Source organism: Humulus lupulus, chromosome X (genome assembly GCF_963169125.1).
Source record: "Humulus lupulus chromosome X, drHumLupu1.1, whole genome shotgun sequence".
Lineage (NCBI taxonomy): Eukaryota > Viridiplantae > Streptophyta > Magnoliopsida > Rosales > Cannabaceae > Humulus > Humulus lupulus.
The window spans coordinates 132,264,725-132,290,675 of record NC_084802.1 but is presented as its reverse complement, the minus strand read 5'-3'; positions in this window follow the sequence as shown (position 1 = coordinate 132,290,675).

The following is a 25,951-nucleotide window of genomic DNA, read 5'->3' as shown; positions in this document are numbered from 1 at the left end:
TAAAGCATGTGACTTAGTGTTAATCAAGCTAAGCCCCGAACAGTTGAGATTCCGAGGGGACAAAGACATCAGACTCGTTCACAAGTATGAGGGTCCAGTCTCAATCATCTCAAAAGTTAGCCTAACTTCCTACAAAGTCGACCTACTAGCATGGATGAAGATACACCCGGTTCTTCATGTCAGCAACTTGAAGCTGTATCACGAAGATCTAGCAAATCTAGAGTGCAACCAGTCAACCAGAGGAGGAGTCATCATTCAGCCAAGGAGCAAGCGTCAACCGGAAGAAATCCTGGCGGAGAGGACGGTCACCACTGATCGTAAAAAGCATAAGGAATATCTGGTAAAATGGAAGGGGCTTGCAGATGATGAGATAAGTTGGGAGAGGGCGGAGGACTTGAAGAAGCTCATGCAAAAGATTGAAGATCTGCAAGCTACTTCATCGAGGACGCCGAAGAATTGAGTGGGGGAGAGTGTGGCGTGCTGCCCCTTTGGCACACCCACATGGGGCCATTTTGTAAGTGAGCATGCCTTGGTGCTTGATCATTAGTCAAGTCTTGCACCAAACAACCTCATGGGGTACGGTAGTGGAAATTTTGTAATTATGCATATGTCTCCCAAACAAAAATCATATAAGTTACTGGGAAGACCTTGTATCCATAGAAGGCTCCTTAGGGGGAGGTGACCTGTTGACTTAGGGAAGCACCATGGCCACCGACAGATAGGGGCCAAAGCTGTGTACTCCCTTGCCCTATCAAGGCTATATATTAATAAAACGATGTTTATCCATACTTGCTCGTGTATGCTTCCTTATTGCCTATGTGTTACTTGTTTGTTGTCTTCATTGGGCCATCGCATGCTACTTGCCTTGTTGTATGCTTTGTGTTGTGTGGATGTTCCAAGGAATGACTTGCTTTGTGCTTGCTCATACTTCGTTATTGCCCGTTGCATGTCTGAGATGTGTTTGTGGCTAACCACTGAGTTTGTTTGCCCGCAGGTGTGTGTTGTAGGCTAACTTGCTAGCTTGGAGTGTTCGCAAGTGCCACACGTTTTGTCTACTTGGAGTTCCCAAATAGTTAGCCCGTGACACTTGGCAGCAGCAGGCACTGGGCACGGCTGGGTATAGGCTCGAGCTTCGGGGCACAGAACCCGAGGCTCGGGCCTTACATAATTTTTTCAAATAATTTAATGCAGAAACTTAAATTACAAAAAGAATTCCTATGCCCCAATATGGCTTACATTTTTCATCTAGAAATTTAAGAACAATTCCTAAACCCAAAACACCTTATAATTAACGACCCTTAAGAATAAACTATAATCATACATACATCCATCCATTCACATATATTACAATAACATAAGAATGCATATTACGGCCTCACAGTAATTAATGTATGCAGAGATTAATGACCGCTCTGGTACCAATTGCTAGGAACGAGTTTCCTAATTTGCAGCGGAATGGTGGTGGGGTTGGCCCAGTGTACAACAAAATTTTTGTAACATATTTAAACTACCTTTAAATATGCGGATCCATTAATATAAATACATTAATCATAAGAAAGATAGGAATAGAAATCATACCTCTTGAAGCCTATCAAGTGTCCTTGCTATCTTTTCGTAATAAGAACGATCTTCCTATCCAAGCCGCTCCCAGGTACTCACACCAAGATCTTCCACAATGTTCTCTATACCTCAAGAAGTGTGTGGGCACTTAGAGAATAAATGATAGTTTATTTGTGATTCTACTTGATGTACTCAACACATGAGATCAAGAGAATAGGCCTGAGAATTGATTCTTTATCTTTTCAGGGAGAGGTAGAAAAGTATCGTTCTATTTTTCACAGAGCAAATGACTGAGATAAAAATTGTCTGTATATTTTCTAATAAGTCTTACTTAAATAGAAAATATTTAATTTAAAAAATAAATCTATAACCAACTTACAATTTATCTTTTAATGAATTAATTATCTTATTAATGAAAATATCCAAAAACTAATTTTTTGAATTACCCATTAATTAATTAATTAAATAAATAAAATTGAAAAATCTATCCCTGAAATATGCAGTGCACGCCACACACATTCCATGGACTGTGTGGTCGTGTACCACCCTAATTTCTAGGGATATTTTATTTTTCTATTTTTATTTAATTATTTATTCAAACTACTTTGTCAGATAAAAATCTAACAACCTGATAACTAATTCAAATTTAAATTAAATATCTTTTTAACTAATTATCAAATATAATTAATTATTTGAATAAATATCAATCTTTTAAATTCAAATCCAATCTGAACTTATCAGATTATTTTCTCCCACTCAAATAAAGATATTTAATTAATTATACCAATTAATTAAATCCAATATAATTTCGATAATAAATATTTAATTTATTATAATTTTATTAAATTTAGAAATTAATTTAATTATTTAATATAATTTCAAAAATTATATTATAATTAAATATTAATTAATTTTGTTAATTAAAACTAATTTGTGATTAATTAATCAATCACTATTATCATATAATTGCATATTTGGCCTGAAGAACAAATTTATTCTTAAATATGTCTTTCAACTATTTTTTCCTTTACATTATCTCTTGCCTTGAATAGTGTTGATAGAGGCGTTGTGGAGACTTATAGACCTATAATTCCAAGCTCGAATAAATTTGAGATTATTAATTAAACTCTTTAATTAAATAATCTTAATTTATTAATCTCATGATTATTCCACTATAAATATGAGACTGCACTCTTGTAATTATAGACATTTCATTTACTGAGTACTTTATAATATTAAAATGTCCATTGATATAATCATTGCATACAAATTAACCCTCTAATAATGGTTTATAATTAATCGGGAATAAAATGACTGTTTTACCCTTTTAATTATCTCTTGTTTCCTTAAGTACCATTGACTTTACTAGTGAAGGTTAATTCATAACTGAATTATAAATTTGAGCTCAATAACATTTCAGTCCCAAAAGTCAACCCTTAAGAGAACCACTATTCAATCTCTTGCGAGAAGGCATAGATTCCATATCTGTATACTATGTCCCGAGCCATTTACATTAATGAGTTCCCAAAACAAAAGTTTCTAGCCTGATCATTCTGGCAGACCCTAACGAGTGAATCAAAGAACTCATATAACATAAATAGGAGATCATAGTAACTTCAGGATTAAGATCTATTTGTATATGATCATCAGTTGATATATTTAATTAATACTTCGAAACGATATTTAACTAAGTATTAATAAACATATATGGTCCAGTTCTATATATTCTCTAATATATAAAGTACCTCCACTAAAGTGCCATACTACACTAGTGATCCAGATCTAGATGTCATGTATTCATAATACTAGGGGACCGTACTTGCAGTAATTCATCTAAAGATTCCATAACTTTATTTTACTGCGAACTTTTTAAGTTCATTTATCTCAAACACAATTCTCTCGTACCAATACGTGTTTGAGATCACATATATGAACTTAGGAATTTTTATGATATTTACATAATATTATCAAAGAATAATATAGTCCATAAAATATATGCATAATAAATTCAATTTATTTATTTATTTCATAAAACAATGTCTACTACATATGCTTTCAGGGCATAATTCCCAACAGTCTCCCACTTGCCCTAAAGAAAATGAGGCATCTCTCTCATTCCCATGTTTCTTACATGCTCCTGAAAAGATTTTATGGATAAAGTCTTTGTGAAAGGATCTGCAAGATTATGCTCTGAAGCTATCTTCATAACTGCAACATCTCTTCGATGAACTATCTCTCTAAGCAAGTGATACTTCCTCTCGATGTGCTTTCCCCTCTTATGACTCCGTGGTTCCTTTGAGTTAGCTACTGCCCCACTGTTGACACAGTATAGGACTAGTGGCTTATCCACATCTGGCACTACATATACTAGCATATAATATCTAGTATTTCTAAGATACTTGAGAATATTCTTCACTGCAGTCCAATGACTCAATCCAGGATTGGATTGAAAATGGCTGCCTCTCCCTGCTTCATAACAAATGTCAGGTCTTGTACACAACATGGTGTAAATTAGACTGCCTACTGCTGAGGCATAGGGATACTGTCTCATGTCTTCTTCTTCCTGAGGTGTTTTAGGACACTACTCCTTGGAAAGGAATACTCCAGAACGGGTTGGCATATCACTCTTTTTGGAGTTTTGCATATTAAAACGTTCTAGCACCTTATCAATATAAGTCGCTTGAGACAGTGCCAAAGTTTTGTTCTTTCTATCTCTAAGAATCTTAATGCCCAAAACATACTTGGCTTCTCCCAAATCTTTCATTTGGAATTGTTCAGCTAACTAGTTCTTTACCTTTGATAATGATGTTACATCATTTCCAATCAGTAATATATCATTAACATAAAGAACGAGGAATACTACTACACATCTTCAATTTATTTATAGACACAAGGTTCGTCAACATTTTGTCAAAACCAAACATTTTATTTGTGTCATCAAATCTAAGATTCCAAGATCTAAAAGCTTGTTTGAGTCCATAGATGGACCTAAGAAGCTTGCAAACTTTTTGCTCTTGACCTATTAATTCGAACCCTTCTGGTTGAGACATGTAAATGGTTTCGTCAAAGTAGCCATTCAAAAAAGCTGTTTTGACATCCATTTTCCAAATCTCATAATCCATGCACGCAGCAACAAACAAGAGTGTACGAATGGATTTTAGCATGGCCACAGGAGAAAATGTTTCTTCATAGTCAACCCCTTCTTTCTGTGTGTAACCTTTGGCTACAAGCCTTGCTTTGAAAGTCTTTAATTTCCCATCCGCTCCTATTTTCTACTTGAATATCCTCTTGCAACCAATGGGTTTTATATTCTCAGGTGGATCTTCAAGAACCTAGACAGAATTGGAATACATTGATCCCATTTCTTGGTTCATGGCTTCTTGACATTTGTCCTTGTCACAATCATTCATTGCATCTTTAAATGTCAATGGATCGTCTTTGTTTGTGTCATACACAAGCATTTGAACTTCGTGTTCATAGCGTGTGGGTTGCTTACTAACCCTCCCACTACGACGAGGCTCTCTACTATTCTGACTAGAACTAGTAGTTTCCTCTTGCCGTTTTTCATTGGTTGTTGCTGGTGAATTTGTAACTTCATTCGAGACCATCTCCTCCTGTACAAACTTACTGCGAGGTTTGTGGTTATTAACATAGTCATGTTTAAGAAAAGTTGCATTTGTCGATACAAATGTTTTATTTTCTTTTGGACTATAGAAAATTCCACCTCTAGTCTCTTTGGAATATCCCATAAACATGCACACTTCAGAGCGTGATTCCAACTTATCGGTCTTTCCTTTAAGAACGTGTGCAGGATACCTCAAAATTAGAAAGTGGTGTAAAATAGGTTTAGAACCATTCCATAATTCCATGGGTGTCTTTTGGATAGACTTAGATGGAACAACATTCAATATGTATAGAGCACATTGAATTGCATAGCCCCAGAATGATAGTGGTAATGATGAGAAACTCATCATTCATCTAACCATATCTAATAACGTTCTGTTCCGTCTTTCTGAAACACCATTTTGCTGTGGCGTTCTAGGTGCTGTGAGTTGGGATTGAATACCATGCTCACTCAGATGGTCCTCAAATTCAAAATCCAAGTACTCTCCTCCTCGATCAAATCGAAGAGCTTTTAGTGATTTACCTAATTGCTTTTTAGCCTCTGCTTGAAATTCGTTGAACTTTCCAAAAGTTTCAAATTTTCTTTGCATTAAGTATAGGGAACCATATCTTGAATAATCGTTAATAAAACTGATGAAATATTCATAACCTCCTCTTGCTTGTACATTAAGTGGACCGCAAACATCTGTATGTACTAGCTAAAGTGGTTCTGTGGCTCTTGAACCTTTAGCAGAGAAATGTCTCTTGGTCATCTTGCCTTCTAGATATGATTCACAAACAGGGAGAGATCCAATAGATAGTTTTCTTAAAGGACCATCCTTTACAAGCCTATTTATTCTGTCTAGACCAATATGACCCAATCTTAAGAGCCACAGTTATGTTTCACTATCAGAATCAGTCTTTTGTCGTTTAATAGATCTAGGATTAGTTGTTTTAAATAATTCAGAATTATAAACAAAATTCTCTTAAGCTTGCAGTTTATAAAGCCCATCGATAGATTTTGCAGAACATATCTTAAAACCATATCTTGAAATAAAAATTGAATTATTATTAAAAGAAATTTTAAAACTTTGTTCATGCAACATAGAAACAGAAATTAAGTTTCTAAAAAATTGGGGAATATAATAAACGTTTTCTAAAACTAGAAATTTATTCTTCTCAAATTCCGTACTAAGGTGGTAAAGATAGGGAATAACCTCCTTGAGGATGGGAGATAACAATTAATTTGCTTCCTGAGGGAAAATTAAGATGTGTTTGCATGGTCGCACTCGGATATGGTTGGGATCAGCCCAAGCATTTTAAGCCATGCACTCAACATAGATAAAATCTTCCCTTCGAAGAAACAAAAAAGAAGGCTTCTCGACAATGATAGGAAGAAAGCCCTGAAAGAAGAGGTCGAAAGACTGGAGGCAAATCGATTTATTCGAGATGCTTTCTACCCTGATGTGATAGCCAATCCTGTGTCAGTTCCGAAGCCCAATGGCAAAGTGGCGAACTTGCATTGATTATTCAGACCTTAATAAGGCATGTCCAACGGATTGCTTTCCCTTGCATCGAATCGATCAGCTCGTAGATGCCACTACAGGTCATGGCATCATGTCATTCATGGATGCATACTCTGCATATAACCAGATAGCCATGCATGCGCCTGACCAAGAACATACGAGTTTCATGACCGATAAAGGTTTGTATTGCTATAATGTAATGCCCTTCAGGCTCAAGAATGTAGGAGCCACATACCAAAGATTGGTGAATACGATGTTTGTTGAACAAATAGGGAATAAAATGGAGTTTTATGTGGATGATATGCTAGTCAAATACAAGCATAAATGTAACCATGTGGACGACCTCCCTGTGCCCGGAAGTACAATATGAGACTTAACCCGCATAAATGCTCATTCGGAGTATCCTCGGAAAAGTTTCTCGAATTCATAGTAAATGCTCGAGGCATAGAGGAAAATCCCGATAAGATTAAGGCGTTAATCAATATGCCCTCACCTCAAAAACATAAATATGCCCAGAGCCTAACTGGACAAATGGCAGCCCTAAGTAGGTTCATCTCAAAATCTACAGATCGGTGCCTCCCATTCTTTAACCTTTCAAGAGGGGGCAAGAAATTTGAATGGTCGGACGAATGTGAACTCGCATTTCAAAATCTTAAGAAGCACCTTGCTGAGCAACCAATCTTATCCAAGCCAATCACAGGAGAAGTGTTGTACTTATACCTCGCCACAACCAAACATGCCATCAACGCAGTACTTGTTCGGGAGGATAAGAAACTGCAAAAACCTGTTTACTATTTTAGTAAAAGGTTAATGGGGGCAGAGTCGAGATATTCGTTAATGGGAAAGCTGGCTTTGTGCCTGATACATGCATCTCGAAAGCTTAGACCATATTTCCACGTGCATCCTATACACGTATTAACTGATTAGCCATTAAGGCAAGTATTATCCAAGCCTGAGGCCTCTGGGAGATTGTTAAAATGGGCTGTTGAACTCGGACAGTTTGAGATCACCTATCATCCAAGAACGACGATCAGAGGGCAGGAATTAGCAGATTTCATTGTTGAATGTACGGGAATCACCAATGAGGAAGTCATAATCCCAGCCCACAAGCTGTGGAGACTTTACGTCAATGGATCTTCCAATGAGAACGGGTCAGGGGCAGGAATCATTTTGATCACTCCGACAGGAAATCATTTTCATTCAGCATTACGATTTGGCTTTGAAGCATCAAATAATGAGGCTGAGTACGAAGCACTGTTAGCAGGTCTCCGGATAGCTTCTGAGCTCAAGGAAAAGGCCATTCACTAATATAGTGATTCCCAATTAGGCGTTAACCAGGTCCTAGATGAATATCAGGCTCGTGACATTAAAATGTCAGCCTATTTGGAGAAAGTTAAGGCGACATTCAGGGAGTTTGAACTCTCTGCCATAGAACAAGTTTCGCGAGAGAAAAACTCAAATGCGGACGCCCTGGCTAGGCTCGCCACGACCAAAGAAGCTGACACGCTTAATGTGGTGCCGGTCGAATTCCTACCAATCCCAAGTATAATCGAGCCCGAGGAAGAAGATGTCTACATGATTGACTCACAACCTACCTGGATGACCCCCATAATTGACTTCCTCAAAACTGGAAGTCTCCCAGCAGACCAGAACGAGGCCAGGAAACTTATGTACAAAATACCAAGACACACCATCTTAGAAGGAAGGTTGTACAGAAGAGGGTATTCCATGCCACTACTAAGGTGTGTAACTCCGCCCGAGGCAAGGAAGATTTTAGAAGAAATCCATGAAGCATTTTGCGGAGACCACAATGGGGGGCATAGTCTGTCAAAAAAGGTGATTAGGCAAGGATACTTCTGGCCTATAGTTAAAGAAGACTCATTCGAGTACGTTATGTGGTGTGACAAATGTCAACGGTTTGCTTCGATACCGCGAGCTCCACCCACTGAGCTAACCATGATGAGCTCCCCATGACCATTTGCAGTATGAGGGATCGACCTCATAGGTTCCTTGCCAATAAAAAATGGGGGAGTAAAATATGCTATAGTTGCTATTGATTATTTCACAAAGTGGACCGAAGCTGAACCTCTAGCTACTATCACCTCGAAAAAAGTTCTGGATTTTGTTGTGAAGAATATAATCTGTAGGTACGGGATGCCTAGGAAGATCATATCAGACAATGGGATCCAGTTCAACAGCGATCTGTTCACACAATTCTGTGAAAAGAATGGAATAATTAAAAGTTTTTCCTCTAAGGCCCATCCACATGCAAATGGCCAAGTCGAAGCAGTAAACAAAACTCTGAAGAGTTATATTAATAAAAGGCTAGAAGAAGCTAAAGGAAGATTGTTAGAGGAACTACCACAAGTCCAATGGAAATACAGAACAACAGCACAGACCTCAACGGGACGTACCCCTTCTCCCTGGCTTATGGTTGCGAGGCTATGCCGCCTATTGAGGTCAAAATCCCAACAATAAGACGTGCGACGTACAACTAAACCTCGAACCAATCCCAGATCGAAGAGAGTTTAGACCTAATTAAAGAAAGACGAGACAAAGCCCAGCTAAGAAATGCTGCATACCAGCAGAGGGCTACGAGATATTTCAACAAGAGGGTTCAAGATAAGAAATTTGGATTGGGAGAGTTGGTGCTCAGGCGCATATTTTTGGTCACACGAGACCTATCTGCAGGGGTACTCGGGCCTAATTGGGACAGACCTTACCAAATCGAGTCCACCATTCGATCTAGTGTTTATAAACTAGCGAGATTGAATGGAGATTTGGTCCCACGAGATTGGAATGGTGAACATCTACGACGTTACTAATCAGTTATATAGGAACGATGTTTATTCATTTTAATCCATCTTATATTTAATTTTTGCTTTTCATCAATAAAGCACTGAATTTTATTGTTATACATTTTGCAAGCCCTCAAAATTCAATAACCTAAGATCACAATCATATGATATTAGGGGGGCATAAGTGATATACAATCATACCATGAGGTCGAAAAAACATAACATCAATAAAAATAAACTCTAATAGCAATGTATGGATTGTTAACCTAACATGAAGTAAACAATAACAGTGTATGAGTTATTAACCAAACACGAATTACACAAGTTTGGAACAAACCAACAAAGCTTAGTCGACACGATCAAAAGTTGGAATTCTAGATAAACCAACAAAAATCATAAGTTTAGAAAGGGCTGGAAATTTTTGCAAATAAGTTTCAACCTCGCAACCTCGAGATCATACTTGAGGATGAGGAAAAGTTACTATGGAAGAACAAAATATAACTAGACTAACGAGGTTACACGCCACTAAGTATTTTTTTAATAAAAATACATGGTAAAAGTAATATTCGACCTTGACAATAACGAAGTCGAAAAAGGGCAATCGAGTGAACTATGCATGAATGCGTCGAAATTCGAGCTTAAATCCAACAAGTATTTGTATAGATAAACAAATACAACACTTTATGCACAATATGCGTAAGTGTTTTGAGCAAGAAATGTAAGAGTGTGAAAAAGTAAAAGGCATCCAAGGTAGACAATATGCGTAAATATTTCGAGCAAGGAAAATAAGCATAAAAATAAAAACTACCATTGACATATAAGAAAGAAATATAAGTAAATGTTTCAATTGTTTTTGCCCAAAGTGCATAAAAATAATTACAAGAAATAGTAAGGGACGCAGCCCTATTCAAAATAGTTCATTGTTGGTCAACTGAACCAGACTTGGCCTCGTCACCTTTCTCATCCTCGCCTCCGCCATCCAAGGTAGTAGCCGTGACCTCCTCCTCAGCCAACCGAGCTTTCCACTTGGAGATGAACTCCTCTTCCTTATCCTGGAGAAACGAAGCGTCCATCTTAGGGTTTAAAGGCCACATCATATACATGGCCCGGTCTGTAGCCCAATCCTTCTTGGCCTTGAACTCCTCGAGCATGTGCTTCTTCTCATTCTTGAGGATCTCGAAGGTAGAATTCTTTTCCTCCTTTAGGGGTTCGGTGTTGAACTTGGAAGCATTCATCTCCACCTTCAAGTGATCAATATCGTCCCTAGCAGCATCGAAATCCACCGTCTTGGTGTCGAGCTCTGCCTTCAGGTTGTTGACATTAGCCTCAGAGGAGGCGAGTTTGGCCTGGAGAACTTTGAGGGCATCCTCGGATTTGTCTTGGACCTCTCAGACCTCTTGAAGCGATGCCTCAGCTAAGGCTCGCGCCCCCTCGACTTTGGTCTGGGCTCCCTTGGCCTCCTTCAAATCATCCTCAGCACGGATTCGAGCATGGTTTGTGTCATAAACCATTGTCTCGGCCGCTGCCATTTTTGAGGAGAAAAGAGAGCTTTGGTGAAGGATACCAAGAAGGGTCTGAAACACAAGGTTCTACAATAGTTAGAAAATTAACAGGAAACCAAGAAAGTAAGAGTCAAATGAAACTGATTTACCGAAACCCCAAGCTCCATAGTTTGGTCAATAATGCGTGTGGGGTTTTCCCCCCTCAGAAAATGCCACACATTGGCGTTGAGGTTCCTACAAGAATGGCCTGCCTGAGACAACATGTCTGAGCACAGGGCCTGCCCCTAGGGTCCTCGCCATGTTCGCCAGGGTTTATTCCCACCGGTGGGATGAGGCCACAAACTGTCGGACCACAGTTGGAGCACCCGCAAGCTTGGGGGCTGAAGTAGGCACAACCATTTTTCCTTTGTCTCCAGCAGGGACCAGGCAAGGAGGAGGAGGAGGAGGAGGAGGAGGAGGAGGAGACTTCTTCACTTGAGAAGGTGGCATGGTAACTGGAGGCTTGATGGTGATTTCCATTGAGGTCGTGGGAGTAGTGCCACCGACTACATACATAGAGTCCGGAGCCTGGGTGTAATGCCCTGGTTACCCCAAGACCGTTACGTTGAATGATGAACCGTGAATTTAACTCACTACCCGAGTCCTTTGGTTAAAAACGTGCTTCTAGGTGTTATTAACAGGTTAAGGTGGAAAACCAATCAAAAGGGAAGGATATATTTTATTTAAAACATAAAACAGTTCATGGGCCCATCAAAATGTTTACAAGTTATTTACAACTCAAAATGGTCATTACTGTTTAAGTTTACAACCCGCCGACCTAAGTGGCAAAAATAGGGTAAACCCACTAGTTCCTTTAAGAACTCCTTGGCCGTGGTGGTCAAGCGGCCGCATATGTACACAACACCACCTAAGCTCTCCACTCAAGGCTGGGTGAGCTTTTCTTTCCCTTTACCTGCACCACATAGCACCCATGAGCCAAAGCCCAGCAAGAAAACACAATGATGCAAACATATAATATAAAATGATTATCATGATAATCATACAGAACTTATAGCTCTGAACAGATGAATGAATATCACTTGGTGTTTACAATAACCATGAAAGAGGTTATAGCTCTAATCAGATGAGTGATTTAACACTTAAGGTTCTGGTAAACCATACTGGGTGACTGATAAGCAAGTCACTAACTTAAACAAATGAGAGACTGATAGGTAAGTCTCTAGCTTAACAGATGAGTGACTGATGGGTAAGTCACTAGCTTAAACAGATGCGAGACTGATGGGTAAGTCTCACGGGCTCAACACCCACAGCCATGTGACTAAATAGTCACAGTGGCTCTAAGTGACTAGCCTTTGGCTAGACAAGCGCTTATAGTATTCATCGAACTTGAGGTCGGTCCGGCATTAATGCTCTTCTGAGTCATTTAATGTAGATGTTGATTAGATCTAATCTTTATTGGCTTGCGTTGAATACGCTTAAGCCGTTCCTAACTTATGAGTCAGCACTGTGTGACCAGTGCCCAGTACCACTGCTGAACTTGACTAATGTGTCACAGCTTCACAGTTGATACTGACACCTTTTCCAATTCTGACTAATGAGTCAGTGCCATACACAAGTGAGAAATATTTGATAAGCATTCAATAATCAGCCCATGTCCACATTTACACATTCAACATGCTTCATGAATAATCATGCATGTCACATATGGGGTGCAGTTTTCTTACCTCTAATTCGAGCGAGAGTTAATATAAGAACGACCCTTGAGAACGATCAACCTTCAAGTTCCTTAGCGGTCACCTAGTCATAACCAAATATGGGACACCATCAATAAAAGAATAACAAAGGTTTCCAAACCAAGATCTAGCCTTCGAGACATCGAACCCCACTAATCCGGGTAGTAGGAACAATCCCGAGGCCTAAAACCAAGTTCCCGAGGTCAAAACACTCAAATGGCCTCAAAACCCTGCCTGAGCCGCGACCCTAGCACCTTGAGCTGCGGCCCCCAGCCACACCAGGAGCAAGGGCCGCGGCGTCCAGCACGGCCAAATGCCTCCACCAGCTTCTTCGAGCTTGGGCCGCGACACCCAAGAACAGGGCCGCGTCCCCCACCCAGAAACCAGCCATAACCTCGATTTTCTTCATTCTAAACCTTCCTAAAACATACCTAAACACTTCCAAATCCAAAAATCAAAGTTCCCAAACATCCCAATGATCCAAAATCATCAAATCCCAAGGCTCAAACGAATCGAAAACTCAACGATTCAGAAAATCCACTTCTAGGCTTAGAAACTCTAAGAACTCAAAACTTAAAGCTTAGATTACCTTTGATTGGGTTGTTTTCCGTTAAATCCTTCGGTCAAGAAGCTTCTAATCTTTCCTAGGATTGCTATGCCTCGATCCTCGCTTGATTCCGACTCCTAGAACTCAAGATTTCTTCGAAATTGCCTCGAACGGTAAAAGGAACTAACGGGGAGAGACAAAAGTATTTTCTAACGTACATTTTCTATCTGACAACTACTTCAGGCTTAAGTTACCTCAAATAAAAACTAATGCTCGGGGTCCCAAAAGCACCCCCAGGAGCATAATAGTCAAAACTTCCAGAATTTCCTCCTGATCTCAATAACTCCCAATTTATCATCAAATAAACATTCTCATTACTCAATATCCCAATAAATGACCCCGTTATGACAAAACTGCTAATTTACAATATAAGACTGTCTCATGCTGAATAGCTCGAATATATCTCCATAATAATGGGATCTCATCCATAAATCACAATATGCACCAAAATACACAAATATGCCCTCAACGGGCCAACTTACCAAAACACCCTAACAATCAAATGTGGTCCGACATGCATGCATTTAACATCATATTATAATATAATTCACATAAACATGAATATATTCATTTAATGGCATAATTAAACAATTATGGCCTTCCCGGCCGACTAATCCAGCCATTAAACCGCATTAGGGATTTCAGGGCATTACACTGGGGCTTGGGCTCGTTGGAGACAGGCTTTGATGGAGAGGAACCCTCTGCATTCTTTGTAGACTTCAAAATCGCACCTTTCTTCGAGGGGGCGCGTCCTTGCTTGGTACCTCGGGCCTTAGGAGGCTGCCCCAAGAGATTGTCCACGTCTGACTCCATGTCACCTGAAAAGAAAAGGAAAATAGTATATCAGCAGATGATTAAGGACACCACAAGTGATGAGGCTCCAAGTGAAAAGAAACCTAACTGGTGGACTCATTCAAGCTTGAACTCGGGGATTAGGAAATTCCCCTATCTTCTGATGAGGCCACTAGAGTCCCCTCCCTGAAAGTAAGGGACATCCCCGAAAGGTCCCTATAGTCATTTGTACCATACTACACAACTACCCCATCCCAAACTTCGTTTAAACTATACATTGTTTGGTAGTGTCTTAACCAACTATCGAACCTGTGAAATCTAAGGTCTACCTTCGACCAGGCTAGAAAGTTATTATTGGGGTCTTCAAAAAGGACCATTACATCGGGTTCATATTTAAGAAAAGCGGGAGACAAAATATATGGATCCAGCACTACTTTACCTCCATCCACCGAGCTCGTTGAAGCCTCATCTTGGGCTTCAGTGCCTGAGCGTGGTTGCTCAGGTAGGTGGAGGGCGGTGGCATGGGCTTGCGAGCTCGAGGGTCTCCTCCTGGAGGGGAGTTTGGCAGTGGGGATTGGGAAGTCTTGCCACCTCGCATATTTGCAGATCCTAGAGTCGTCTGTAGACTCGCCTTCGTCCAAGAGACTGCAAGCTCAGAGCTTGTCCTCTTGGAGAAGGTAGGAGAGGCATCGTCGACCATAGGGGAGCTTGAGGATAGCTTCCCTATGTTCCTTCATGGTGTCTTTGGATTGGGGACTGTGATAATTGGCTGTATGCAAGATTTGAGTGAGTCAATCGAGCTTGAAAATGAAAGGGAAAATCTAATCAGTAAGGACTATAGCAAAATACTTACGAATTCGCTGTAAGGAGTAGAAGCACGAGGGAGCGAGACCATCCGTCCAGAAAAAGGCAGTCTTGAAATTAAGAGGATGATTGGGGATATCCTAGAATAGTCATTTCTCCTTGGTATAGCTCGAAAGGTAATAGAACCCATCTCCGCCATGAGCTCGGGAAGGGTTGCTTTTGAGGCAAAAGAGATAGAGGATCTCATGTGCCGTGGGCTCCTGCCACTTAATCTCCTGGTATAGGGATCTCAACACGGTTAGGAACCTGTACGAGTTTTTCTGGAGTTGGAATGGGGCTATGCCAGCGTAGTCCAGAAAGCTCCGGAAGTAATCCTTTAGAGGCAGTAAAGCCCCTACTCGCAAGTGCTCATGACTCCAGGCTGCGAGCTTAACTTTTCATTCTGGATCACCATCGCCAGGGGCGAAATAAATCCTCTCGTCGGAGCTGGCGGGATGGCATACTAGCTGGTTGGAGAGCTTCAATCCATGGTAGGAGAGAAGCTCAGAAATCTATCGGGTCGAGGTCATGGAGCTTTGGTAGTGTTCGGCCTTGAAAAAAAAATCTCTCTGAGACCGGGATGGAAAGAGATTTGGGGGATTTGGATGGCTGGTTAGATGGACCCTCCATGAGGCTGAATGTGAGATCACCAAGAGAGTAGGCTACGGTGACTTTGGGTTTGGGATCTAGCGGAATTGGCCAGATCTCGGGGTCCGGATCGGGATACGCTGCAGCTCGAAGTTTCTTTCTTTTCCTCTCTTCGATCTCGTCGAACTGACGTCAAAAGTGGGCTCGTATATCTTCTTGCTTGCATCTCTCCTTGTGCTCGCAAATTAATCATTGATTTTGTGTAAAAGGAGATTTAGGTCCGGGAGGTGACAGATGGTAAGGGATGACAAGCTTGGCCCCCCACTGATTCTCAGAAGACTGCGACATCTAACAAGGAAGAAAAAGGTGAGGGCCCAATATAAAAAAAGATAGGGAGAAGAGGAAATGGTTAAGATCTTGATAACTCGAGCTCGTAAGCTTGTAGTAACGAGATCACAATAATCGAGCCTGAAAGCTCGAATTGCGAGATTAACTCAAATGCCAACACCGAACTATTATTAAGTTCGGGGCATTGAGAGTGCACCCACGCGAGAGCAGGATGGTTATTATCAGTATAGAAGAATCCTGATTTTCAAGGGGAAAAGTGGGCAGTTACTCGAAAAGGCTTTATTTTTGGGATATGCATTAAAAACTCTATTCCTTAAGCTACACGAAACCCATGACCTAAACACCCCATAAATAGAAAAGGCTCCATTTTTACATGTTTCAACCAAATATTTTTTGGCCTAAATCATGTTTCTGATTATTCCAAACCTACCCACATCAAAAATTTATCTTATGCAAAAGAGAACTTAAAAAGTAGTAGAAACCAAAAAAGTTTTCCTTACGCATAGAAGAAACACGTAAAAAATAAAAATACCAGGGAAAGATCAGAGAACTTACGCAAAGTGGATTGTGGATACGAGGAAATCGTCGATTGTAGAAGTGGTAGCAGGAATGATCTCATAGAACCGAAGGTGGAAAGGGAACTTTGTTTTTTGGGTTTTGGGAACATGCAAAAAAAAAGAAAGTTCTTGTTTTCCCTGGTTCGTGTTTTCTGAAAGATAAGAGTGCAAACGTGAAGAGGAAGGTGGACGAGAGGAACATGTATATAGGCCAGAAGGAATGACAAGGGTCGAATGAATCTAAGCCCTTGGTTTGAGTTAAAAGAGGATTCGATGGACCAGGTTTAATTCTCAAAAATTGGCGGCAAGAAGGTCATATGAAAGGATGTGTGCAGAATAGGGAGGTACTCGAGTACTCTCGGTATGCAATCCCCTAATGACACGCGTTCGCACTCGAGTGTGATAGGTGGGCTGTACACTTGTATAGTTTGATATGATTCCATGACTGTTCAATTATTAACACCCGAGAATGAGTTATATTGTCCGGGCTTAAGTTGTAGGCTCGCAAGCACTGGTCTTCTTTGAAGAAGGAGTTCCATGAAAACACTAGATGAGGAGGAGGTTGACTGGAATGACGAGCTCAAAGTCTGGATCGGTCTCGTACGCGTTAACCTTACGATCAAGCTTAGGAACGTGTTTATTTGAATTTATTTCATAATTTGAATGATTGATTGTAACTTCCCAAAATAGGTAGAATATATTCTGTTAACCAGGCCTATAAATAGGCTGGAGAATTTCATTTGTAGTCACGCACATATTGTACTAAGAATACACTGCCAAATTGCTTTCTGAAAAGGCTATAAGAGAGTATTAAGATCAATAATATTGACTCGTGGACTAGGTAGATTTTAACTGCTGAACCACCTAAAAATCTTGTGAGGTCTTCTATTTTTTCTGAAACGTTGTTTAGTACTCTTCATAATTAAGTTGACAAAAAACGGCGTCAACAAAAATAAAATAAAACCCCTTCCAAAGACCATTGTGCTAGCTTGAAGCTTCCTTTTAAAATAGGACATGTACTTTAAAAAATAAAAATTAAGTCAATTATAAATCTCTAAGGTACACGTGCCTTTTATAATTTTAAGCTTCTTAGAATTTTAATATTTTAAAGGGCAAATAACTTTGTCCCACCAAACTATAGTTCTTGTAGAGTTTTTGCCCCGAAATTTTTTGCGTGGCAAAAATTTCATCCGAACTATAAAAATCATTGACAATGTACCCCTTCTACATTTCAATTATTTTTTAAAAATAGTTTGCTCATGTAGCACTGAAGTGGTGCTAATGTAGAACTATTCGAGAGTTCATGCAGAAAATACATGCATAAATAGTGGTATAATGATAAATTCTAGGAATGTGTATCTACATTCTTAAAGTTAATGTTTATATTTTTAGAACCAATAAACTTAATTTCAATAGACATTCGTACGACAACTATGCATGTGGCCTGTGATCGCATCAACAAATCATTGATAAAATGAATAGAATGCAACAGAATGGGCACATTTTAAATTGTTTCTATAGTTCAGGGGGGGTGGGGGGAGTTTTGCTACACAAAAATATTCGAGGGGCAAAACTCTAAAATGGCCATAGTTCGGGGAGACAAAATATTATTTGTTCTATTTTAAATTTAGTTCATTCATGTGTGGAGCTATTTTAATCTATTATTGATGTACAACTATAAGAGTTAAATGATGTGTTCTCTGAGGTAAATATTTGTTGTTCTTTTATGTTGCTTGTTTATGTCTGAATAATCTATTTTATGCTATTTATAAGGAAAAAAAACTCATTTAGCCTTCTAATTATTATACCAAAGAATTTTATTAATAGAGTTTATTACCCCTGACGATCAACTTCGAAGTTGTATTATTGATATATTTTCTATTACATACTTTTTAGAATTGAAGGGCATTAGTAATCTTTCAAGAATGACAGTTGAAACACGAAAAAAGGTAAGGTTTATCCATTAGTTTATTGATTATTGACTTTGACACTAATTTTACTAGTTTCTATTGCACTGTTGGGGGAGTATATTCTATTATGAATGTCAATTAACTACATGATTGAATAAGAGACTAATGGATTGTTATGATATATTTGGGATCCTGATATTGATTTGTAGGATACAAATTGATGTAATTTAGGAGTGTTTCCTAATTTAGAAGATATGAATCGTTGAATGATCCTTTTGTAGGTTGTATATATACAATGTTTAACATCAATACAAAACACTATTTTTGGCTTGATCTTTTCATGGTACCAGAGCCACGCAGATCCACAACAATGGTTGGCGATGACACGCCACTGTCATAGACCATAACAATGGCCGGCGACGTCACGCCACCCCAACAACCATCACCTAAAACTGATAAAATTGAAATAAATTCCCCCTTTTTTTTCTTGGTCCTCAAGATCGTCTTGGTGACTTCATCACTCCCGCCCCGCTTTACCGGTGGGAATTATGACGATTAGGCAGGCAAAATTGAAACTGCTCTTCAAGCGCGACGTAAATTTGGTTTTCTTGATGGCACAATCACCTCAATGGAACCTCCTTGCACACAAGCTGATTGGATTACCATTCATGCTATGCTCGTTTCATGGATTATGAACACCATTGCGCTTGAGGTAAAAGTACTCTCTCAAAATAAAAAGATGCGAAACGTTTGTGGGATACTCTGAGAGAGATTTGCTCTTGTTAATGGTCCACGAATTCAACAATTAAAAACTTCCCTTGGTAGCTGCCGACAAACTAAAACTATGATGGCTGCTACCTATTATGGAAAACCGACCGCTTTGTGGGAAGAATTGCATACCCACGAACCTTTGATTACTTGCTCTTGTTGTACACGATGTACCGCTAGCCGAGACCATGGAATCCGCCATCAAAATGATATGCTTCACAAATTTTTGATGGGATTATACAACGAGTATTACAGTCGATTGCGATCGAGTATTCTTGCTGAAGATCCTTTGCCCTTTCTTAATTGTGCTTACCAATTCGCGATTCAAGATGAACGTGTTCGAACAGCATCGGACGTACCTGATGAAAAGCCAGAACTAGTTGGTTTTGTTGTTCATCCAGTTAGGCGAGGACGGGGCAGATCCGAGAAGCCTGATAAATCGCATCTTTCTTGCACCCACTATTAGAAAACCGGTCTTGAAGTGACCATTTGCTTCGAGAAAATCAAATATCCCGATTGGTGGGAGGATCGGGCGATGAATGATGATGGGATAGACCGAGGGAAATCATCATCTTCCTTGGTTCAGGTTGGCTGTGGTTGAGAGGGGGGGGGGGGGGGCAGCGGCGTTCGTGCTAATGCATCAGCCACTGAAACTCTTGGCGCACCCTCTTCCCAAGTGTTTTCCGCGGATCAATGGAAGGCACTTGCAAGTGTGTTCCATAATATAACTATTTCTAATGATCGTTTGAGTGGTAAGTTTAATGGTAATTTGTGGATTATTAACACCGATGCATCCAATCATATAACTGGCAATATTTCTCTCTTATTTGATGTGAAAAATATCTTGTACCCCGTCGGCCTTCCTAACGGCAAGAAGGTTGTAGCAACCAAGGAGGGTTCAGTGAGATTGTCGGCTACTGTAACTCTTCAACATGTTCTTTATGCCCCTCAAATAAATTGCAACTTACTTTCCGTGTCGCAATTGTGTGATGAATTTAACAGTATTGTCATTTTTAACTCTGATATGTGTTCTATACAGGACCAAACGAGGGAGCTGATTGGAACGGGAAGTAAGCAAGATGAAATCTACTACTTCAAGGAACCGAGCTCAATTCAGGCAGTCACACTTGATGGAGAGACCTCTTCTTTGGTACTCTAGCATAATAGAATGGGGCATCCTTTCGAGAAAGTAGTAAAGTTGCTTCCTCCAATTTGTAATTTTAGGGGTAGTTTGAATAAAACATGTGAAGTGTGTTTTCGTGCCAAACATCCTAGAGATAGATTTCTTTTGAGTGAAAATAAAGCTAGTCGCATTTTTGAATTAATTCATGTTGATTTGTAGGGGTTCTTGTTGACATAAACTTCTTGTGGTGCTCAATTTTTTTTTTAATTGTTGTGGATGATTTTTCTAGAGCTGTGTGAGTTTATTTGATGATAGATAAAACATAGGTTTTTCGAATGTTTTTATCCTTTGCCACCATGGTTGAACGAAAATTTTCTCAAACTATCAAAATAGTATGGAGTGATAACGGAATTGAATTTAATTGTTTGCTCAATTATTTTTCTGCTTCTGGCATTTTGTTTCAAACCTCATGTGTCGGAACTCCTCAATAAAATGGGAGAGTCGAGAGAAAACACAAACTCCTCTTAAACGTTGCATGTGCTTTAAGATTTCAAGCAAATTTGCCCATTTATTTTTGGGGAGAGAGTGTTTTGGCAGCCGCACACTTAATAAATAGAACCCCATCCATTTTTCTTGATAACTTAACTCCCTTTGAAAAATTGTTTGGTCACACTCTGTCTTATGATGCAATTCGTGTGTTTGGTTCCTTATGTTTTGCTCACAATAAAAAATCTAAGGGAGATAAATTTGAAAGTCGTAGTCACAAGTGTATCTTTGTTGGGTATCCTTTTGGCAAGAAGGGTTGGAGACTTTATGATCTTGACAAGAATGAGTTTTTTGTATCATGGGACGTAAAATTATTTGAAGATACTTTTCCTTTCAATGATACAGAGGATCGCAATAATTTTGAGTTGGATGTGGATGTTGATTCGGATTTTGCGGAATTTCATTATGAAGTCCCTGACAACCAAGACATTACGACAACCCAACCGACTGCCAAGCCCACTAGTGTTGAGCCCATCACTACCGAGCTCCTCGTGGTTGAGCCTACTGCAGCTGGTCTAGCGGACACAGGATAGGAAGAATCTAAAACCACAGTAGACACGACTCCTCCTCCATTAATTTATGACCCTGATTCAGATGAGGTCTCTGGTTCTAATGGAAATACCCCTGCTACCGTTGATTTAGTTGACAATGGTTCAGAGGAAGTTCTAGGTCGTGGCATGAGAACTAAAATTCCTTCGGTGCTTCTACGGGATTATGTCACTCACAATATTGTTAAAGAGAGTCCATCTACCATTGCTACTTCCCCTCCACTGCATACCTCGAGTACTCCTTTTCTTATAGCACATTATATAAATTGTGACAAATTTTCTACGACATATCAAAAGTTTCTTCCAACTATTATTGGCAGAGATGAACTTCGATCTTTTAAAGAGGCCATGAAGGATGAAGGGTGGAAGCAGGATATGAAAGAGGAGATCAAAGCATTGGAAGATAATTGCACTTGGACTCTTGAACATCTTCCTCTTGGAAAATGAGCTTTGGGTAACCAATGGGTTTATAAAAGAAAATATTACTCCAATGATGATCTTGAGTGATTAAAAGCTCGACTAGTTATTTTTGGTAATCATCAGATTGAATGTTTGGATTACAATGAGACTTTTGCTCCGGTTGCAAAGATGGCAACGATTCGTGCTTTTCTCGCCATTGCCGCTTCAAAAAATTGGGAAGTTCACCAAATGGATGTACACAATGCATTCCTTCATGGTGATCTTGATGAGGAGGTCTACACGAGATTTCCCCCCGGGTTTGAGTGCTCGGATCCTAATTTGGTTTGTCAACTTAGAAAATATTTATATGGATTGAAATAAGCACCTCATTGTTGGTTTGCAAAGCTAGTTATGACTTTGAAAGGGTATGGTTTTTTCAAATCTTATTTTGATTATTCCTTGTTTACTTACACCAAGGATGAAGTGCAGCTTAATGTGTTGGTGTATGTTGATGATTTGATTATTTCTGGCAACAATTTCGCTGCGTTCCAAGCTTTTAAGGCCTACTTGAGTAATTGGTTTCGTAGGAAAGTATTTTCCTGGTATCGAGGTCGCATGCAGTTCATCGGCTTGTTTCTGTGTTAACATAAGTACACTCTTGACATCATTACGGAGGCTGTCCTTTTAGGGGCCAAACTGACATATTTTCCTATTGAGCATAATCATAAGCTAGGCCTCGCTACAGGTGCTAAACTTTATGATCCAGAGTCGTATTGGCGTCTTATAGTCCGTCTTGTATACTTGTCTGTCACGCGACCTGACTTGGCTTATTCACTTCATATTTTATCTCAATTTATGCAAGATCCTCGATACAAGCACTGGGAGGCAACTCTACATGTTGTGAGATATTTAAAAGGAACTCTGCGTCAAGGAATTTTATTGCGAGCAGACAGTGACTTATCGTTACAAGGGTGGTGCGATTCGGACTGGGCCACATGTCCTCTCACACGCCATTCCTTGACAGGTTGGCTCGTCTTTCTCGGACAGTCACCTATTTCATGGAAAACGAAAAAGAAACACACCATCTCCAAGTCTTCGGCTGAGGCATTATATCATTCTATGGCGGCCATCACTTGTGAGCTTAAGTGGCTCAAAGGCTTGTTGTTGAGTTTAGGAGTTCACCATCCTAGAGCTATTTCATTATTTTGTGATAGTCAGTCAGCTTTACATATTGCTCGGAATCCAGTTTATCATGAACAAACGAAGCATATTGAAGTTGTTTGTCATTTTGTTCATGATGCTATTACAGAGGGATTGATTAATCCCTAATATGTTCCAACGACAGTTTAATTAGCATATATCTTTACAAAGGCTCTAGGGTAAGAAACAATTTGATTTTTTCCTTAGCAAGTTGGGCATCTTGAACCCGCATGCTTCAACTTAAGGGGGTGTTACGATATCTGTGGGATCCTAATATTGATTTGTGGGATACAAATTGATGTATTTTAGGAGTGTTTCCTAATTTAGAAGATATGAATCATTGGATGATTCTTTCGTATGTTATATATACAATGTTTAACATCAATACAAAACACCCTATTTTTGGCTTTTTGCATGAATACATGATAGTTTGGTTATATACATTAAAAGAAATAACTTTTTGATAATGTTATTAATGAGACTATTATATATATAACACTTCAAAAACATAAAAACTCGTGGAGAGCAAAAGTAATGCAATTTATTAATGTTGTTTAGCATATTATTATGCAATTTCTGGTGATTTTTGTGTAATACTTATATTTTAAAAATTTACTTTGCACATCGCTCCTCTAAAAAATGTTTTGGCTCTATCACTGCTTAGTGCCCAAGGCCCAAGGCCACTTGCCTAAACCAACCCCAAACTTGTGTTGCACGACATGCCCACCTCTATATATATATATATATATGTGAGTTTGGAGGCACGACAGAATCAGCAAGCTTGAGAGCTATTGTAGAGTTTAGTCATAAGTAATCTTGAGTGTAGTGTCTCTTGAGAACATATGTAAGTTCCAATAAAGAAAAGTACGTGATCTTTTTGTGAACAATGTGTGCTTTGTGTAAGAGATTTTTTATGGGATGTATTTGGGATCTTGGGCTATGAGGTTGAGAGTATTATAGTCCACTTGTTTATCTTCATTAGTGTAAACAATGATCTCCCTCCTGTGGACATAGGCAAATTAATTGTCAAACACCATAAATTCTTGTGCCTTCCTTTTATTGTTTTATTACTTTATTTAAATTCTTTCACTATTGTTGTCAGCAACATTGTCGTCACTATCATTATAATTGTCATTTATTCACACAATTGGTACTGGAGCATCGAACTAAAAGCTATTTTGTCATGAGAAATGAATATATATATATATATATATTTGAGGTGGAATCTTTTGACGACAAAACTTTAGTGTTTGGTAGTCTACCATCAAAGATGTGTTGGTGCATCGAGGGCTTCTTATAGTCTTGCAAGGAAAGAAAGCTAGAAGGCATGAAAGATGACGAGTAGGAAGAATTTGAAGAGAAAGTTGTAGGCATTATTGCTCAATTTAACAAATGACATCAATACTCTATTCAAAAAGTATATATTATGTAAAATTATTGGAAAATTGGAGAACTTGTATATGTTAGAAACATTGACAAATCAATTGTATTTGAAAAAACAACTTTATGAATAAAAATAGAGGAATTCATATGTCAAAGCCACACCAACAAGTTCAACAAGTACATCACTTGACTACTATGCGTAGAAGTCAAAGTTGAAGAAAGATCAATCTATTATTTTGTTGGCATCCTCGCCAAAATCAGATGAGTCTCTAAGGACTACACTCTTACTTAGGAGGAGTACATTGACTGTAGTTGAAGTGTTTAGTACATTGCTTGAGACAAAAGATATCAATCAGCCAAGCACACGTCTTCCCAAGTAGAGAGTCTAATTGCGAAATCATATTCTAAATTCAATTCACAACATAGTTGAAGCAAATCCCGTGAAAATAATTTTGGCAAGAATGGTGATCGCTTTTAAGTCATGTCCAAGAAAAGATGTAGAGTGCCATTACGGCCACAAGAATGGACATATTAGAAGATTATGTTATGATCTTAAAATAGACCTGGAGGACAAGAAAATTCAAAAGCCAACATAAGCCAACAAAGTTGATGACGATGATCGTGAAGATGCGTTGTTAGTATCGACAAATATCATTCAATCAATAATAGAGGCCAACGATTCAGGTGGAATTGGAACAACAACATCCCCTACAAGACAATGAAGACCAAATAGAAGATCAAGAAGAGCCTTATTTACTTGCCATACATAAAGAAAAGTGTTGGTGTAACGTCTCAAAACTCCTAATAAGGTTTAATACATTGGTTTGTGTGTCAGGAGGACATAAATGGAATCATTGTGAATTATGTGATAATAATTGAATATGTAAGTGATTATGTGAATTATATGAGTTTTATTATGATATGACTGTTTATGCATGTTTATGTGTATTAAATGTGTTTACAGACCCGCTTTTGTTAAAAATGGACATTTTCATAATTTTGGCTCGTTGAAGGTATATTTGTAATTTTACGTGCTATGTGTTTGAGACTACATTATTATTTGGATATATTTTTGAAATTTGGCATGAGTCGATCCTTTCAAGTAATTTGGTGGAAAAATCACAATGATGATAAATACCCAGCTCAGGATGAGCCAATGAGTATTTTGGTAATTTGACCTATTTTGGGATAAGTTGACAAATCAGGTATTTTATGGGAAATAATTTTATTTGGGGGGATTAGTTGATTAATTTAGAGATTAGGGGTATAATTTGAGTTTTAGTAGGAAATTAGGTTAAATGACCATTTTTCCCTTGGGGATATTTGAAGAGGAATAATAGGGGAAGGGTATAATGGTCTTTTGACCATATGACTAGTAGCTTCATTTTTTCGCTTAGATCAGCTATTTCTGAAATTTGTATAATTGTATTTGAAGAGGAATAAACATGTCGCTTGGCTCTGAAGTGGTAATTACGTTTTTTTGCTACAAATTTTGTGATTTAAAAGCTCTAATTCTATTGGTTAGGACGGTGCCTACAATACAAAAGGGTTCTTTTAGAGTTTTGAAGTTTTAATCACACTTCTCAACTTTTCATAACCTCTCTTGATATGTGGCTC